Raw genomic sequence first — 7,255 nt, 5'->3', positions numbered from 1 at the left:
GTGGAGTTTTGTTCAGAATGATGGAACTCACCTGCTCAGCTAAGAAAGCACGTTTTGCACATTGAGCTTGCGCTTTTGAGTACACAAGTCTTTGAGGAATTTGGCATAAGCAGGGATTTGCTTGATTGCTTCAAGAAAAGGAATGTTGATGTTGACTCTCTTGAACAGATCTAACATCTCATTGTATGGGTACTTTTCTGTTGATAGATCAATCTTTGAGGAAATGGGGCAACAGGAGAATGAGTTGGCAAAGGGACATTCACAGCAGTAGAATTGTCAGATTTTCCAACTTGCTCAGATTCTTTGGTTTTCTGGGGTGGAAGGCAATGGAATTTGTATCAGAGATTCATTGGTTCGCCACGTTGTTCTCGAACTTTACCACTTCGAGGTGGTAATGGCATGGACTTGATCGGGTGAGGTTTCATTGCAGGATGTTGTGCCTGTTTGAAATATCCTCTTTGGATTTTGTTGGGGTTGGCTCGGAAGTTTACCCTTTTCTCTCTCATGGAATCCAGATTTGACCCATCTTTTGATCAAGATTTTTCTGACTTTGCACCAACTCTGGAACATTCCTCTAGGGTGGATAATCTCTTGTCGGTATTGTGTTGAGGATATGATTGTTGTTGAGAGTTTGATTGTTGTTGAGGGTTCTGGTTGATAATTGAGATATCCCTGATTGTTTTGATAGCTCTGATTGGGTTGAGATGGTCCTCCCTGAGTGGGTCCTTTGACCATGAAAAGTTAGGGTGGTTTCTCCATCCTGGATTGTAGGTCTGTGAATAGGGTTATGCTCTTGTTTTTGAAACATGGCATGTGCCTGTTCAAGCCTAGATTCCTGGACTGCAAGCAAATCGGGACAATTTTGGAATTGATGGTTGGGATCGTTACAAGCGGCACATACAGACGAAGCGACATGTTCTCGGAGAGTAGTGGTGGAAGGTTTTGAATTTTTATGTAGTTCTAACTCTTCTAATCTCCTAACTATTGATGCCATGTTTGCTCTTCCCTCGAAATCTGCTTCAATCCTAAAAGCCTTCGCTTCGGATGTAGTCTTTCTGGGTTCACGGATGGATTCCCACTGTTGCGTCTTTTCAGCTACTTCAATCAAGAAGTCCCAAGACGCATCAGCAGTTTTGTCTACGAATAGACCATTACACATCGACTCAACCGTTGTTCGGGTGGACACATCTAGACCTTCATACAAAATTTGCACAAGTCTCCATTTTTCAAAACCATGATGGGGACATTGGAGCAATAATTCATTGAATCTCTCCAAGTATCTAGCTAAGGTCTCACCCTCTAATTGCACAAAGCTATTCAGACTTTGACGAATTGTCGCAGTCTTGTGATTCGGGAAAAACTTTTTGAAAAACTCCTTTATGAGGTCATCCCATGTCATGATGGATTGAGGCTGTAAAGCATAAAGCCAGGCCTTTGCCTTATCTTTCAGGGAGAAAGGAAAGAGCCTTAACTTTAGGGTTTCGTCGGACATTTGAGTGAAACGCAGAGTTCCACAAATTTCCTCGAATTCTCTCACGTGGTGGTACGGGTTTTCATTCTCAACACCTCTAAAAATAAGAAGCATCTGTATTGTGCTCGATTTCAGCTCATAATGGCCATTATCCTCGGGTAGCACAATACAAGAAGGTTGACTGGCTCTAGTTGGGTACATATAATCCTTGAGGGTACGGGGTTCTCCCATTGTTTCGGTTTGATCTGGGCTGTCTACCTCAGAACTCAGAATTTCGATAGGTTCTTCTTGATTAATTCTAACAAGTCTGTTTGTTTGGTCTCTATAGGTCACAATCATGTCCTTGTAGGTACCTCAACTAACATGTTGGTCAGACAGAGCAATCGGAAACAATTTTGGACCACAATTTTGGTGTGGTAATGGGTTTTGATGATTTGGTTTTGAGTGGGTTTTGGTTTTAAATAGGGATTTTGTTTTTGGTTTAAAATTGGGCTTTGGAAAAAATTTTGAACTAAACCTAGCATAAATTAGCACAACCCATAAAAGGAAATAAAAACAATAATAATAATTAAGACAAGCCCATAAAAGAAAAAGAAAAAGAAAAAGAAAAAGAAAAGAAAAATAAAGACAAAAAAATAATTACAGTCCCAAAAAAGAAAAAGAAAATAAAGGAAAATAAAAATTATTACAATCCCAAATAAATAATTAAATTAATTATTACAAGCCCGAATTTGAATTTAAATGAGGCCCAAGTGGGTTAACTCATGGGTTAGGCTTACTTGATTTTTGGAGGGAAACCCAAAAATAGGCTTTTGGTCCCCTTTTAGTTGCACAGCCCAGTTGGGCTTTAGGATCGTCCTAAGCAGCTCACGCAGCAAGCCCAGCAACAACAGGTGGAACAGAGCCCAGCAACAGCAACAGCAACGAAACCCAGCTCAGTTGAAGTGGTGAAGCCCAGCAGTAATGGTGGCACAAGCCCACATCAGTTGGACGAGCCCAGCAACTTGTTGAGATGCAACAGCCCAGGAGCAACAGCAGCACAGCCCAGCGGCAGAGATGCACTAGCTTTGGGCTTGGTCTGGCAGCAACAGCAGCTTCCTTGGCCAAGTTCAACAGCAGCAGAAACTCACCAGTCCCAGCTGCAGCAACAGCAACAGTCCAGAAATTGGATGCAAAGATTGTGTGCAATGATTTTGTGCAATGATAGCAGGCTACAAGTGCAATGATTGCAGGGCAGGAATGAATGGCATGCAATGATCTTGACAGAGATGCAATGGTAGATGAAAGACAGCAAAGGAAATCAGCAGATGGCAGCACCACTCCCCGGCAGCGGCGCCAAAAACTTGGTGTGAAAATGGGGTTGCACACAAAACTTGCAAGTATACAAGGTCAAGTTTTAGTATAGAAAGTAAGAATGGGATCAGTCCACAGGGAGTGGGAGCATACAAGAAATTATCCTAAGCTATCAATGGGTGCAAAGCACTATGGAAGTGAGCAAGGCAATGTAATATGGCAGATGGGAAAGCTGGGAAAACAGTTAACAAAGCAAAGCAAATGACATGTAATAAAAACAGCAAGGAACCAAGGCTGTTAGCCAAGGGCAGGGGGGAGTTTGTGCACTGATTTCAGTGCACAACAGCTACAAATTACAAGAATTTAAACAAGAAAAACAGGTAAGGAGATAAACTGAACAGGAAGCAAAACAGAACTGAATTTAAGTGACTGTAAAAGGGATTGTGGCTAAGCTAAGGGCTTAGAATCCACCTTTGTGTCCTAGCCAAGCAATGTGATCCTAGGTTGAGTTGAAAATCCTATGCATACATCTAGAATGGGAGGAAAACTAATTTGCTCACTAGTTTGCCCCTAGCATTGACTGTCTTTTGACAGAACAATCAATCACAGGCACTATGAGCATCAATCTCTTCCCATTGCTCAATCAAAACAGACAACAGGATAACTATCCTAGCAATTCACCATTTGACAATGCACTAGGCTTCATCAGAGCCTCAGCCTAATGCAGTTTAGCTCATGCTAAACATGTAACTAGCAATAACATTCATTGAGTATGATAATTCAAGCAACATTCAACATTCGAGATAATTGAAAACAACATGCACACATTCACTGTTAACTGCATAAGAAGAACTGAAATTGGAATTGCATCAAAATAAATTTGTTTCAATTCTCTACTGGCTAGTCCAGAGATATCCAATACAACACCCCAAAGCCTCTATTTATACCCAATTCCCCCAATTTAGTGTTTTACACAATTCCCTCAAAAATTCCCAAAACAGTTGAAATTAGGGTTTGGTATTCTCACCTAATTCGCTGAAATCAATCCCAATTAACGTCGACCCATGCCTTGTAATCTCTTCCTGCTCCATTCCCATGCGCCAACTGCTACTCTAGACTCACCTATTTGACTGATTTCTCACCTAGGGTTTCAGAGAAAAGAATGGTGAGAAATCAGTGAAATAGAGGGCTAGAGAGAGGGGTATTAGGTGGTTTAGGTAATATAGGTGGTTGTGATGATGGTATGGTGGTTGCATGGTGGTTGTAGCAGGTGAAGAAGGTGGTGGTGATGATGGTGGTGCGACAGGTGAAGGTGATGGAGTTGCAGAGAGGGATGAGGTCGATGGAAAGAAGGGGAGGGGCTGTTTGTTTGGGTAGTATAGGGTTTGGTGTTAGAGTGTTGATCGGGGATATCAAGTTGGATGATCTTCGAAGCTAGGCCGTGGGATGTGGAGTTGATAGAACAATCTGACGGCGAGATGGAGTGGAGCTTGTAGATACCGTCGGATGCATAGATACAACCAAACCGACGGCGCAAGATGGAATTAGGTACTGTGGTGTTAAGCGGAAGTATTGAGATTTGATGCATAGTCAAAGAAGCGACCGTAGGATTCAAATGCAATCTAATCTGAAGGCTTAGAATTTAGGCACTATGATGTTTGACAAGAACTTCAGATTTTGATGCACTATAGTGAAGCGACCATCAGATGCAGATGTAATCTACGGCTGAAGATGGAGGCGGGTATGGATATAGAAAATGGGTTTGGGTAAGGGTTTTGGGCCTTGGGTATGCCAAGCCCATATCTTCTTTAAGAACAATTCTTCCTTCTTGAGCCCATTCCTAACTTTTTGGTCTTGTGCGCACCATTCTTTGCGGCTTCCTTGCGTAATTTCTTCCGGCTTTTCACCACTCTTCAGCTCTTTTCCGCTCCGCAAGTCATCCAGACTTTATTTATTACTTAAAAATATAAAAATAAGTAAGAAAAATATTTATTCTTGAAAACCAAGAAAATACAGAATATGGGATAAAATGTAGAATTAATGCACAAAAGATGAGTTAAATGCCAAGAAAAATATATAGAAATATGCACTTTTTAGCACTCATCAGTAGGGGACCCTGGGTCTTTATACTTAGGAGTAGTGCTATTCTGAATAATAGAACTCACCTGACTAGCTAGAAAGGCTTTCTTATGGACATTAAGCTTTCTCTTTCGCGTACACATATCCTTTAGAAACTTGGCATAAGAGGGAATCTTCTTAATTGCATCTAGTAGTGGAAGGTTGATAGTTACCTGCTTAAAAACCTCCAATATATCATTAAAATTGGACTCCCTCTTAGTTGGAACTAGCAGCTGTGGGAATGGGGCTCTAGGGACAAAGCCGGGGTCAATATGACCCTCATTGGTCTCTTTAGAGACTCTATCAGTCTCCTCAGTTTCTGGTTCAGAAGGGTGAACTACAGCATGTTCACTATCAGGCATGGAAACCTTGTTGTCTATCACTCTACCACTCCTAAGGGTTTTAATAGCATTCACATGATCAGATGGTCTTTCACCTATTTCATTAATTTCTCTAGGGTTGGGTTGAGTATGACTAGGAAACTTACCTCTTTCTCTTAAAGACTCATTTATATGACTAACCTGGGTTTTCAACTCGGAAATAGCCTGAGAGTTAGCCTGACCTATTCTCTTATTTTCTTCTAAACCTTGAGCAACAGATTGCTAAAACTATACAGTATTACGAGTTAACACAACAAGAGACTCTTCTAAACTCATAATCTTCTCATCTGAAGGGTTCTGAAACTGTGCCGGAGCTGAAGGATTCTTAGTATAGCCAAAACCTGGGGGAACCTGAGCGTTACTAGACTGACTTTGATTCTGGCCCTTGGACCAAGAAAGGTTTGGATGGTTTCTCCATCCAGGGTTATAAGTTTCTGAATATGGGTCAAACTTCTATCAGTTATCAAACCTAATGTTGTTATAAAGAGCATTGGCTTGCTCTTCAACAGCATGGCCTTCCCAAAAAGGCTCATTTCTTCCACTACCACTAGAATGACCTAATTCTAAGGCTTCTAACCTTTTGTCTATAGCTGCTATTTTGGCATCTGACTCATAAGATCCTTCTATCCCATTAACATTTCCTCTACTTAGAAGAATTGTTTTCTGGGGTTCCCTACTATTTTCCCATTGTTGGGTCTTATCGGCGATTTCATTCAAAAATGTCATCGCTTCATCAACAGTTTTATTCTCAAACCCACCTGTGCATAAGGACTCAACCGTGGTTGTTGTTGAATAATCTAAACCCTCGTAGAGGATCTGAACTAACCTAACCTTCTCCAAACCATGATGAGGACATTGAGATATCAAATCATTGAACCTTTCTAAGTACCTATATAAAGGTTCTCCCTCTTGTTGGGCAAAAGTACATATTTGTGTCCTAATAGACGATGTTTTATGCCTTGGGAAAAACTTATGTATAAAGGCAGAAGTAAGTTGATCATAGGTTTCAATTGATTCAGAGTCCAAACTATACAGCCAAGATTTGGCTTTATCTTTTAAGGAAAAGGGGAATAACCTAAGTTTCAACCATCATCACTTAGGTTTTTAATTTTCAGAGTACTACAAACTTCCTCAAATTCCCTAACATGAAAATAGGGGTTCTCATTCTCCTTCCTTAAAAACATTGGGAGAATCTGTAAAGTCCCAGGTTTCAGTTCATAATTTGCCTCGGTTTCAGCTAACTTGATACAAGACGGATGAGAGGTCCTAGTTGGGTTTAGCAAAGCTTTCAAAGTTGACATTTCCGGCACTACCAAAAGACTAGGAGTATTAGGGGTACTTTCCTCACGAAGAGACAAATTCTCAAAACTGAAGTTTCCAAAAACGGGGCTCTCAAAAGAAAAGTCTTCGAGCTCCCCGCCTTCACAAGAAGAACTACTAGGTTTGTCACTAATCAAACGACCTAGAGTGTTTCTTTTCCAAGCCCGTTTAAAAACTTCGGGCATACACTACAAAAAAAAAAACAAAATTAAAAAGAAAAGTCCTAAAAAGGAAGGGATGTTTTATGCAAACACAAACAAGGATGACTCCACCACAGCAAACCTACTGATTTCTAGCAAACAAAAAGCATGATGGCTCCACTTAGATTGTTTCTAGACCATCTTCCAATCCTTCGAACGGGAATTCGTTACAATTTAAGCAAACCCCTCTGGAATCAATCCGAGTTAAAGTAAGTTGAATAGAAGCGAGGGAAGATTGGTGGAGCTTTGATACCCAAGTCCTCACCGGTATTACAAGGCGGCGCAGTCACACATTCAACTTACAGAAACCGTCAAGAACTTCGAAGTATGCTTAAAAGAGTAACCAATATTTTTCGAATGACTTTCCTGTTAAGCTCGTTACCCTATCGGTCTCGTTCTAGTCAAAATTTTAGGCTTAGGTTCGCGTTTGGTGTCGTTTTCCTAAGTTGGGAAAGAAGAGAACGGTGATGAAA

The sequence above is a fragment of the Papaver somniferum genome, unplaced genomic scaffold, assembly GCF_003573695.1.
Source record: "Papaver somniferum cultivar HN1 unplaced genomic scaffold, ASM357369v1 unplaced-scaffold_80, whole genome shotgun sequence".
In the NCBI taxonomy this organism is placed as follows: Eukaryota; Viridiplantae; Streptophyta; class Magnoliopsida; order Ranunculales; family Papaveraceae; genus Papaver; species Papaver somniferum.
The sequence above is the reverse complement of the archived record's forward strand: the minus strand, read 5'-3'. Positions refer to the sequence as shown.